Here is a 12,847-nt window from a genome sequence, read left to right as displayed (position 1 = left end):
CACAATTTTACATGTTTCTCACAATGCTTGTATTGTACATTGTGTGATTAATTATGTTTTACCATCTATTTCCAACTTAAACAGTTTATATGCCATAGCTTACGTGTAAACGGCAGTGCTTCAAGCCATGCTTGTTCTAACCTCATTACAAAAGCAATTCAAATTACATTCGCCTGCAGACAAAAATGCAAGTGATTGTAAATGACATTGATATTCACAGCACAATCATCGCAGTTGAGCAAGAGGGCAAGGAATCAAGGTTTGTGCTAGTGATAGATCTTTCGTAACGTTGATACAAAAATCCCTTGTATTCCATGATGTTGCTGAAGCTATTAAAGTGATACATATGGCAAATTTTCAACAAGTGCATGTAACTCACTCATAATAGCTACCTACATATGCATTGCATGTTAAATTGGTGACCTCTTTCGTTGACAGGCAAATTATGAAATACGATTTTGGCACACTTCTAATTGCTTTAACCAAAAAGTCCAACCCTACACATATGCGAAGCCGGGCATTACAGGGTTAAGCATTGATGTGCCTGCTGTGGTTTCCTTGAAATTGTGGTACTGCTTTTTTTTCAGTGGTGAGCTTGTGTGTAGTCTGCAGTTTTGTTGAACTATCTGGCTTTGTTAGTATGTCTGCAGTAGATTCCCCAGGTGTTGCCACATGCATAGTGGGAACACGTGTATGGTGATGGTGTGCTCACACGTTGTGGGCAGTCATAGTTTGCAGCCAAGTGGCATTAACTAGCCTTGGAGGAACGTAGTGATAGTTTCCTCCAGGTGTTGTTGCCACATGCATTGTGGGAACAGGTGTATTGTGATGGTGTGCTCACACGGTGTGGGCAGTCATAGTTTGCAGCCAAGTGGCATTAACTAGCCTTGGAGGAACGTAGTGATAGTTTCCTCCAGGTGTTGTTCCCACATGCATTGTGGGAACAGGTGTATTGTGATGGTGTGCTCACACGGTGTGGGCAGTCATAGTTTGCGGCCAAGTGGCATTAACTAGCTTTGGAGGAACGTAGTGATAGTTTCCTCCAGGTGTTGTTGCCACATGCATTGTGGGAACAGGTGTATGGTGGTGTGCTCACACGGTGTGGGCAGTCATAGTTTGCAGCCAAGTGGCATTAACTAGCCTTGGAGGAACATAGTGATAGTTTCCTCCAGATGTTGTTCCCACATGCATTGTGGGAACAGGTGTATGGTGATAGTGTGCACACACGGTGTGGGCAGTCATAGTTTGCAGTCAAGTGGCATTAACTAGCCTTGGAGGAACGTAGTGATAGTTTCCTCCAGGTGTTGTTGCCACATGCATTGTGGGAACAGGTGTATAGTGATGGTGTGCTCACACGGTGTGGGCAGTCATAGTTTGCAGCCAAGTGGCATTAACTAGCCTTGGAGGAACGTAGTGATAGTTTCCTCCAGGTGTTGTTGCCACATCATTGTGTGAACAGGTGTATGGTGATAGTGTGCACACACGGTGTGGGCAGTCATAGTTTGCAGTCAAGTGGCATTAACTAGCCTTGGAGGAACATAGTGATATTTTCCTCCAGGTGTTGTTGCCACATGCATTGTGGGAACAGGTGTATGGTGATGATGTGCTGACACGGTGTGGGTAGTTTCAGCCACTAACTGGCGTTGTGTTACATGTGTGACAGTCACCTCAAGTGTTGTTCCCTCATGCATAGCACGAACAGGTGTATGGTGATGGTGTGCATGAATGCAGTGTAGTCTCAGTTTGCAGCCACTAACTGGTTTTCAAAATCTTGCTGTGGTAAAACAGGGGGGTCAGTGTTGCCAGTTGCATAGGTTACAGGCATAATGTTATGTGCTGTGACGGTGCAAACATCTGTCTGTGAGTGGCGGTGGGCTGTCACGGTCAATAGAGAAAAATTTGAGCTTGGTGTCTAGGTACCCTGTCAAAGTCAGTTTTCATCTCTGCCTTAAGCACTGTTCAATAACGATTGTTCAATAATGATAATGAATGGAGTTAATGTTACCTGCTGCATAGGTTAAACAGGCATAATGCTGTGTGCTGTGATGGTGCAGACATCTGTCTGGGTGGTGGCGGGCTGTCACGGTCAATAGAGGAACACATTTGAGCTTCCTGCAATCTAGGTACTGTAGTGCAGTGAATATTGTTAAATTCGGCCCTGTCTAATAATGTTTGTAGGGTGTGCATTCTGAGCCAATGCCTTACAGCTCCCTCCGAATCTTGGTCTTGCTGAATTGTCAAATTATAGAACAATTTTGTACAACTATCTAGGTTGTGCTGACCTGCTTACAGTACCATGGCATTAAATTCTAGGTATCACTCATTCAAAAGCTTTTACTATAATTAGGTGTTCACTTTCGGGTGCATTTCAGTCTAGTGAGGCATGAGTCATACCTTAATCCATATGGCCCATTAAAATGGGCTGTTCTTTCCTTAGTTTGCAGGTTTTCTAAGCATCTGAGCATGCCTGCTCTTTTTATCTTAAGGTATTCTATTCCTCTATTTTTACTTGCTAGCTTTACTTTTGTCTATTTTGCTGTTACCTGCGGTGGTTGCGGCTGTATTTACATTTAGATGACATTTTGTAGTCAGTTTAGATTTCTAGGATGGTGATATTTGTAATGGTTCATTTTAGCTCTTTGTGCTAATTACATTGTGATAATGTGCCTTTCTTTCCAGGGTGCTGCTTGCAACTACGAGTTTCCAAGGCTTTCTATCCTTTCTGGAGGTGTGAAATAAAGGAGCAAAGGAACACAGCTTGTTGTTGCATTATTTATTTACACAAGTTCAGGCTTTGTTGACCAACAAGGTCAAGGTAGGCAGCAGTGCACTACCGAACCTTCATTTTGTTTATGCATTTCATGACTGACCAAGCCGCAGCATAGTCCTAATAACAATGCATCCAGCAAAACTCTTTGCGTGCTTTTAGTTCATGCAAAAAAGAGCAACAGGATGCAGTGTTAACTCTGCTGTCACTTATATTGATGAACAATAACCCTTTATTTCTTTGTAGCTCTTGCCCTGCAGAAAACATTGCATTAGGGGTCGACTCACATAGGTATTAGTTCGATTGTGACTGATGTCTTTTTGTTGCCAGGTTGTTCCACTTTTCCAGTCTGGGCAAAAAAACACTTCAAATGGTCAGGTGTGGTCAATATGGCATGAATGACGAAAGCATTTGGGGAAGAACAGCAAAATATTGTGAAAGGAAAAAAATGTATTTGATTGCAAAAGCAATACTACGCCAAGTCTAACCGCTCGTCGCAGTGTGCCGTGTCCGTAAACAAAAAGAATGCTCTGTCACCCGCAGCTAATGCTTTCGCTCCATATTTGGTTCAGCAGCGTTGAACCCTTTCATTTTTTCGGTGCAGTTCAATGCAGGGAAAGTCAGCTTGAGATTTCATAGATGAAAAGCATGATTCAGGATGAATTTCAAGGGCTAAAGTTTGACGGGAGTCCAAAATCGCACATGCATATTCAAGATTATTTTTTTTATCAAAGTTAAATGAATAGCTACTTTTACTACTACAGGTGGGACGAATATATGGTGTTTTAGGTAGCCAAGGAAATGGTTAGTGGCTGCATATGCTATAATTTGCAGGATGACGATGAAATGGGACTAGTGTTCTCCTATACCAGAGGTGGAAGTGCTGCTCCATTTACTCCATTCTGCTCCAGACCAGCTGCCTCAATGTTTTGCCATCAAATTTAGCAGAACACAGACTTTTGCTGCACAGAGGGTTATTTATAAATCATAATATTTCTTCAGAAAAATGTGATTCGATGCAATTTGATTAAGTGACTGAGAGAAACACACTGGGGCGGTGGCATGCTGTGAGTTCCGTGTACACACTCTAGGGGCCGCTTCAGTCGAAACAAAGGCAGCACAATAGGTACGTTTTGAATCGTCAGTGGTGAGAGAAGTGAGCAAAGCAGTCACGGCGGGTATCTCGAGCCATTAGTAAAGTTTTTCGACAACACAGTACAACTCAAATTCTAAGGGTTCAGCTCTGAAAACCAGCAGGTACTTCACCATCATGCCTTTTTGTTAGTAACAAGCGTGTGAAGCATACATCAGACCAAAGCATACATGAAGCAAAAGGAGTCACGCCACAAAAATGCCATTCACTTCACATGTTCTCAAAAATGCTCGAAAGCCACACGGGCCTATCGCCAACGCGTTTCAATTAAGGAAGCGCTGGAGTCGCTCAGATGAAAATATGATGAGCCATTGGCAAAAGGCTATGAAGCAAAAGAATGTGGAGGAGGAAACTACCATCCTTGAGTGTCGTCTATCCTTCCTGAAGGCACTGCTGACCAGTTCCCTGGAATTTTTCAGCAAGGTATATGTTTAAACTGATATGCACAAGACAGAGTTGAAATGTGCTTTTCATTGATGTCAACTTCAAACTAGTGGTGGGTGGCGCTTGAGCACATCAAGTGGTGAACCCCACGTTTGAACCTATCGTGTCAAAACAGTCAGACTTAATAGAAAGGAATCAAATCGGGTATTTTGGTGTCAGGAACAAAAACTTGCAATTATTGAAAGCATGCTCTAAAATATATGAATGCTCCAAATTCTCATTTTATTGCTTCAGACATCTTATAGTAGCGCGAACAAAAACACACACAAGACAGGGTACAGGACGAGCGCTAACTGCCAACTGTTTATTGGAAGGAAAGAGGAAAGTATATTTAAACCCTCGGCCACTCAGGTGTTCATAGCCCCAATCGCACTCACCCCACCCGGTATCAAAATTCATCAATTATTCACACATGCCTAGGCATGTGTGAATAAACACAACAAGGAAGCGATAAATAAACGATACAGATCTTAACAACAGTCAAACGTAGCAAAGCAGTGTGAAGACTTGAAGCAAAAGCAGTCAAAACTAAACAACGTAAAAATTAGAGCTCACAACAAGGTAATAACCAAAGGTAACTAGCAAAGAGGCATTAGCAGTCAATCCCTCGTAGCAAAAGCAGTGTCCATAGCAAAGCAAAAGCAGTCTAACAAAAAGCCGTAAAAAACCAGAACAAACAACAAGGTAACAAAAGCATTTTAACAAAAAAACCAACAAGGTAAGACCAAGGTAAAAAACCAAACCCAAGGGTAACTAACAAAAAAATTGTAGCAATAGCAGTCAATATCTCGTAGCAAAGGCAGTGTCATGTATACGAAGCAAAAGCAGTCAAAATCTAAAAATTAAACAAGGTAAAAAATCTATATATAAAAAAAAATATAAAAAAACGCCACTAATACCAAAGACAGGTCGTCCGAAGCAGGTTACAAACAGTGGACAATGGAATACTCATTTCAGATCATATTATCGAGGAAAGATACCTCACTGCTGTAGAGCACTACAGAAGACTCACTGATACAGTCAGTCCCTCTTATCTTTATAAAAGTACGCTTCCATGATTTCATGTGCGAGTGAATTGCGGCTCTTGCCAAGAATCCTAATCTCATACAGCCGAGGCTGGCAACCCCTACAGGACACGCAATGCTTAGCCAAATTAGAACCTTCCCCCGTTGTTAATGATAAGTCATGTTCCTGTGCACGATCGTTCACGCAGCGTCCAGTCTGGCCTACATACACCTTTCCACAAGACAATGGTATCTCGTAGACAACTCCGATGGCGCATTCCGCAAAGGGCCTAGCATGTTTCTTGCCACAGCCGCTCTTCTTTGGCGATACGGGGGCATAGCTTTGCCATTTTGAAAGCTGCTGAAAACACCATCGGCACTTTGTACCTCCCCGCCACCTTCTTCAAGTTGTGCGACACCTTGTGCACATACGGCATGACTACAGGTTTACATTTGCATTCAGCCCTTTGCCGCGCTTTTCCCTTTATCTTTTGCAGCAATGTCTCAGCCACAGCCGCCACGATCGCACAGGAGAAACCGGCAGAAGAAAGCCTGCCCACCTGATCATTAAAACTTTCCTGCATTTTGTGCGGACACGACTTCATGAGGGCGGATTCCAGGCACAGAGCGACAATCCCCCTTTTAACTATTTTCGAGTGTGCCGAACTATAGGGCAACAGACCCTTCTGGACTCTGGGGTGATACAACCAGCAAACATTGCTGTTCGAAATGATCATGCGGATGTCTAAAATCTGTAGGCAGTCCTTCGAAGGCATTTCATGGGTAAATGTTAAACCTTTGCCATGCTGCCTAAACTCATTTAAAACATCATTCACCGTATCCTGGTATGTCATAGCATGGCTTTTGCTCAACAGAACTAGAAAATCATCCACGTATCTGAACACTTTTAAAATCTTGGTGCCATCTAGGGCTGTCGTCAACGACTGGTCAAAAGGTTTACGACATCCACTGAAAACGCGAACCCGATTGATTACCTGGGGCACAACCAATCAATCGGGTTCACGTTTTCAGTGGATGTCGTAGACCTTTTTTACTCCATACCACACGCGGATTTATTCGCACTGGTCAATATGCGATAAAAAGATGTTGGTTAGTACTGGTGCTACGCATGAACCAATGCAAATGCCGCGGCATTGCAGATAATGCTCTTTGTCAAATGAAATAAAGGTACTGCTGAGGTAAAATTCCAGAAGAGTCATAAAATCATCTAATGACATGCCTACAGAATTCTGGAACGACACTTCTCCATGTTCTTCCACACATGCCCTTACCGATGCGAATAAATCCGCGTGTGGTATGGAGTAAAAAAGGTCTACGACATCCACTGAAAACGCGAACCTGATTGATTGGTTGTGCCCCAGGTAATCAATCGGGTTCGCGTTTTCAGTGGATGTCGTAGACCTTTTGACCAGTCGTTGACGACAGCCCTAGATGGCACCAAGATTTTAAAAGTGTTCAGGCACGTGGATGATTTTCTAGTTCTGTTGAGCAAAAGCCATGCTATGACGTAACAGGATACGGTGAATGATGTTTTAAATCAGTTTAGGCAGCATGACAAAGGTTTAACATTTACCCATGAAATGCCTTCGAAGGACTGCCTACAGTTTTTAGACATCCGCATGATCATTTCGAACAGCAATGTTTGCTGGTTGTATCACCCCAGAGTCCAGAAGGGTCTGTTGCCCTATAGTTCGGCACACTCGAAAATAGTTAAGAGGAGGATTGTCGCTCTGTGCCTGGAATCCGCCCTCATGAAGTCGTGTCCGCACAAAATGCAGGAAAGTTTTAATGATCAGGTGGGCAGGCTTTCTTCTGCCGGTTTCTCCTGTGCGATCGTGGCGGCTGTGGCTGAGACATTGCTGCAAAAGATAAAGGGAAAAGCGCGGCAAAGGGCTGAAAGCAAAGGTAAACCTGTAGTCATGCCGTATGTGCACAAGGTGTCGCACAACTTGAAGAAGGTGGCGGGGAGGTACAAAGTGCCGATGGTGTTTTCAGCACCTTTCAAAATGGCAAAGCTATGCCCCCGTATCGCCAAACAAGGAGCAAAGGAGAGCGGCTGTGGCAAGAAACATGCTAGGCCCTTTGCGGAATGCGCCATCGGAGTTGTCTACGAGATACCATTGTCTTGTGGAAAGGTGTATGTAGGCCAGACTGGACGCTGCGTGAACGATCGTGCACAGGAACATGACTTATCATTAACAACGGGGGAAGGTTCTAATTTGGCTAAGCATTGCGTGTCCTGTAGGGGTTGCCAGCCTCGGCTGTATGAGATTAGGATTCTTGGCAAGAGCAACAATTCACTCGCACGTGAAATCATGGAAGCGTACTTTATAAAGATAAGAGGGACTGACTGTATCAGTGAGTCTTCTATAGTGCTCTACAGCAGTGAGGTATCTTTCCTCGATAATATGATCTGAAATGAGTATTCCATTGTCCACTGTTTGTAACCTGCTTCGGACGACCTGTCTTTGGTATTAGTGGCGTTTTTTATATTTTTTTTTATATATAGATTTTTTACCTTGTTTAATTTTTAGATTTTGACTGCTTTTGCTTCGTATACATGACACTGCCTTTGCTACGAGATATTGACTGCTATTGCTACAATTTTTTTGTTAGTTACCCTTGGGTTTGGTTTTTTACCTTGGTCTTACCTTGTTGGTTTTTTTGTTAAAATGCTTTTGTTACCTTGTTGTTTGTTCTGGTTTTTTACGGCTTTTTGTTAGACTGCTTTTGCTTTGCTATGGACACTGCTTTTGCTACGAGGGATTGACTGCTAATGCCTCTTTGCTAGTTGCCTTTGGTTATTACCTTGTTGTGAGCTCTAATTTTTACGTTGTTTAGTTTTGACTGCTTTTGCTTCAAGTCTTCACACTGCTTTGCTACGTTTGACTGTTGTTAAGATCTGTATCGTTTATTTATCGCTTCCTTGTTGTGTTTATTCACACATGCCTAGGCATGTGTGAATAATTGATGAATTTTGATACCGGGTGGGGTGAGTGTGATTGGGGCTATGAACACCTGAGTGGCCGAGGGTTTAAATATACTTTCCTCTTTCCTTCCAATAAACAGTTGGCAGTTAGCGCTCGTCCTGTACCCTGTCTTGTGTGTGTTTTTGTTCGCGCTACTATAAGATGTCTGAAGTACTGCACCAACTAGGCCGACAACACATCTTACTGAATCATTTTATTGCTCCAAACCTGCTCTAAATAGGCTTTATTACTGTTCCCTGAGCTGTTCCAAAATGTTTAAGCCTGCTTCCACTCTCTGTCACATGGGCAATCTCGATGCCCATAAAGTGAATGGCAATTGAAATTTTTGATGGTCATCGACATGCACCACTGCCGCACGGCATATTTCAATGACAACTGAGTAGTGAGCGTGTGATCCAACAGGTAGTGCCACGGGTAACATCCATTAAAAATGAAGTGCAACGGGTGGATATCACACTAAAAGCTATTTTTCAATGAAAGTTTGTTCATAGAAAGTTATTCAAATACCTCACAGCACTGCATAACCCATAGGCAAGCGACGACGGAACGATGACGTGCAATTGCGGCATTCCTTTTGCCCCAGGATGCTGCCACGGCTTGGTGGTCTTCATTGTGTTCGTAGTTGCTATTGTTAGAAGCACATGTGAGCCTCTTGGTCTCAGTTGTCGCAAAGCACGATAAAGGGCGAACATGAGCGGAACACTGCAGGATTCCACACAGCCACACACCAGCAGCTAGACACCCTAGAACAATGTGTTTACATCTGAACACTGCCCATTCTATAGATCGAACAATCCTTTTGACTCCTGAAAAACTAGTTTATGAACTGTTTAACCCAGAAGATGTTCATTGGGTGGGTACAAGGCTGCTCTCAATATTCCTTGGCATTCCAATGGTCATTCGCAAACTATTGAGTCAATGCTGACCAAGTTCAATAATCTTCAAACTGCTGTGAGGCAGTGGCCGATCCCCATTGAGTTCGATCTCCATCGACTCAAGGGACATTGAAACTGGCCGTGGGACAGGGGTATTAGTAGCATTCAAGGACGTCAAGTTAGAACAGCAATTTTCAATTAGTGTTAAGTTGTTTTGTAGATGGGATTAGGCACTTCTAATGTTGCTCCATTAGATGATGCTGCCATTTGGAAGACTTAACGCAGGTTAGAAATTAAAACTGTTCATAACTGCACAGTCTTGGTCAAAAGTCTTGAAGCCAAGGATTTTTATCTCAAGTGCAAAATCAATCAGTCATGGCACCATTAAAAACTAAACAGCCGTGAAATGCGATGAGACAGTTTCTTGCTGTGATAAATGATTTCCTAGAATTTTAAATGTCATTTGGCCTTCGACGATAGCCTGACTGCTCCACTTTGCGGTTCAGACAAATCCTTTGGTTGGTTGGTTTGTTGGTTGGTTTGTGGGGTTTAACGTCCCAAAGCGACTCAGGCTATGAGAGATGCCGTAGTGGAGGACTCCGGAAATTTCGACCACCTGGGGTTCTTTAACGTGCACTGACATCGCACAGTACACGGGCGCCTTGCTTTTCGCCTCCATCGAAAAGCGGCCGCCGAGGCTGGGATTCGATCCCGCGTCCTTGGGAACAGTGGTCGAGCACCTTAACCACTGCGCCACCCCGGCGGGGCACAAATCCTTTGGCTTCAAGACATTTGATAAGACCGTACCTTGCGATACACTACACATTACAGGGAACATTGAAGACTCATGGTAGCCAAAACAAATTGCTGGCAGCTTCTGAAAACCCTTAATGCGAAAGTTAATGTTATCAGCACACTATAGAACAAACATAAATGAGGCAAGTGGTACACTGAAAAATAAAGTTAATTCAATTTAATTGCTTGGCATTAAGGTTTAAACCCCAGCCCTCTGCACACTAAGCAGGCATGCGACACATAGGCCAGCCACAAAGGGTAGTTGGCTCAAGCATGTCGGAGCGGTACCTAGCGAACGCATGTGGTGTGTTTCTCCGTATCTGTCCTCGTCCCTGTGGTGCCACAACAAGATGAATCCATACCAACTTGCCCAGTTTTCTACTCTTGTGTATAGACCAACACCGATCTGTGACGTAAGCGCGATGCGGTGGCGCTTCTATCGCCAGCGTGGTCCGACTGGGGGTGAAAAATAGGCTTAGTGCCCATAGGAATACATGGAAGTGAAATATTCTAAAGCAGTTTGCTAATTTCACGGGTCATCTGTGATGTCGTTATTCGGTACAGAGCAACCATGAACATCCAGAACAGGTCACAAAAGTATCAACTCTCATTAACGAGGCGAAGTATTTTTAAAACATCGCGAAACGTATGCAGGTGCGAGTTGGGAGGGCGACCCGAAACACATGTAAACACAACTTACCGCAACAATTTACTCGGTTCAGCAGCGTTGAACCCTTCTCATTTTTTGGTGAACGTCTTGTATCACGCCCTGACATCATGTTGCATGGCACACTGCAAGTACTGCAAGTCTTACGACTTGCGGGACAGTTCACAGCACGATAAACTGACCGCGCACAGTTGCAGACTGCAATGCGCCACCGGCGCTGTCGCTAGCAGACGCTCCGGAGCTGGAGGCGGCCGCGTTGGGTATCGCCGCTACGCTGTCGTCTGCAGCAATGCGCGAATCGCGTTCGGTTCATATAGTCGTATGGCGTTTGATAACAACTTTTTAAATGTAATTCTGTCTAGCACTTATCACTGGAGCGACAGTATTATCAAGCTTATTTACTCTAAGCGGCAGCATATCAGACTGTAAGCAAAACTGCGCGATTCGCTACTCACAGCTTGGCTTTTTAGCGGTGTCTGGATTCATAACGCAGGTCATTCGGGGAGTTTTAAAAGTAGACTGCCTCCGTAATGACGCACCATACTTTATCACACACTTCTTCAAAGCGCTGGTCAACGTTTAACGACCGGCTACCACTTCTGATGCTCTGTGAAATGAGAAAAATGTTCCGGTAAGTTGTGTTTACATGTATTTCTACGGGTCGCCCTCCCAACTTGCACCACCATACGTTTCGCGGTATTTTAAAAATACTTCGCCTTGTTAATGAGATTTCATACTTTCGTCATCTATTCTAGGATGTTCATAGTTGCTTTGTACTGAATAACGACATCACAGGTACCCTGTGAAATGAGAAAACTGCTTAGAAATATTTCGGTTCCATGTATTCCTATGGGCGCTAACCCTATTTTTCACCCCCAGTCGGCTGCGACGCCGCGAGCGCCCCCTTTGTTTGTAAACACGGTGTTGGTCTATAACTTATGTTTGGGATGCATACTGATACTGCAGCAATAATCACCGAATGCAATCGGGGAATGCAGTGGATGTGCTGAGGCGGTGGGTTATGTGACCGGCCTTCACGCACTGAAGCACTGCACGATATAAACATGAGTGAAGCCTCGAACGCACCTATGTGTTATCAGGCCACACATAGTTGGACTGGAATCTGTCGTTTTGTAGCAAAAAGATCCAAATATCAAGTGTTGTACAGCACTTTATAAGAAGGAACTTCAACGAATTTAAAACAGTTGTAGCGAGATTGCAGCCACACAAATGGCTATGCTTTCGCATTCTCACACTGAAGCAGTTTCAAGCGTGTGTGCCAAATGCTTTTACCAATGCAACAAGAATAACTTTCAGTTCAAGTGTGAGAGTTTGCATAAAATATGTTTAAAGCCACTTTATCAAATGCTTTTTCAAAATCTTAATCTTAAAAGAATTATATCCTCAGGTAGGTTAAAGCGCTTTTATTGCGTAAGCAATACTACGCCAGGTTCCAACCCGTTGCGGGAACCCGGCCAGTAGCCACGTTTGACCGTTGACCTTTGGAGAAGAAGAAGAAGAAGAGGGAAAAAAAGATATGTTGGCCTTGCCTACGCAACCTACCGGATTTGACTAGAGCTAAACTCCAGCTAATTTTTTTCTACCATTGTTTTCTTGCATTAATTGAAAGCTCCTCCAAAATTGAAGAACACACCAAAAGTCAGGGACATAATATATACTTTGTGTAGTAACAATGCAGCTCTACGGACAGGAAAACTGCCGTGGAATTTAGGTTGCTTGCAGTGGCAATAAGGACGACACTAGTCAAGATGCGCAGATTTTGTTAAAGCTGTTAAAGAAGAGTTTATGTTAAAGAAGGCCAGGTCGAGACGCCAAAGTCGTGACGGCAAGGCAAGGTACGCTGTGTCAGCGTTTTAATCTGATGGTGAACCCAGGCGTGTGCTGGAGCCGGCGCCGCGGGACGATGACGATGGTATGTACAAAAGAAAGAAGAAGATTATGGTATGTACAAATGAAAGAAGATCCGCGGAAGGCTCGCAATATAGCAACCACCGTTCTTGCCTGTATATGGCTATCATAGATATACCAACAACCACGCAGTACACATCTATCGTACTTGCCAGTTCAATCGAAACTGGTCTGCTGCAGCCAGTATCAAACCCGGGCACCG

General features: G+C 43.8%; 1 long non-coding RNA gene across 1 annotated transcript in view; it reads right to left on the bottom strand.

Moving 5' to 3' along the window:
* LOC146175296 (uncharacterized) overlaps positions 1–12,847 on the bottom strand; it is a 63,855-nt gene that overhangs the window by 43,607 nt on the left and 7,401 nt on the right. The window lies entirely within an intron of this gene.

The sequence above is a fragment of the Amblyomma maculatum genome, chromosome 11 (genome assembly GCF_055883805.1).
Source record: "Amblyomma maculatum isolate TAMU_Amacu chromosome 11, ASM5588380v1, whole genome shotgun sequence".
NCBI lineage: Eukaryota > Metazoa > Arthropoda > Arachnida > Ixodida > Ixodidae > Amblyomma > Amblyomma maculatum.
The sequence above is the reverse complement of the archived record's forward strand: the minus strand, read 5'-3'. Positions and strand labels throughout refer to the sequence as shown.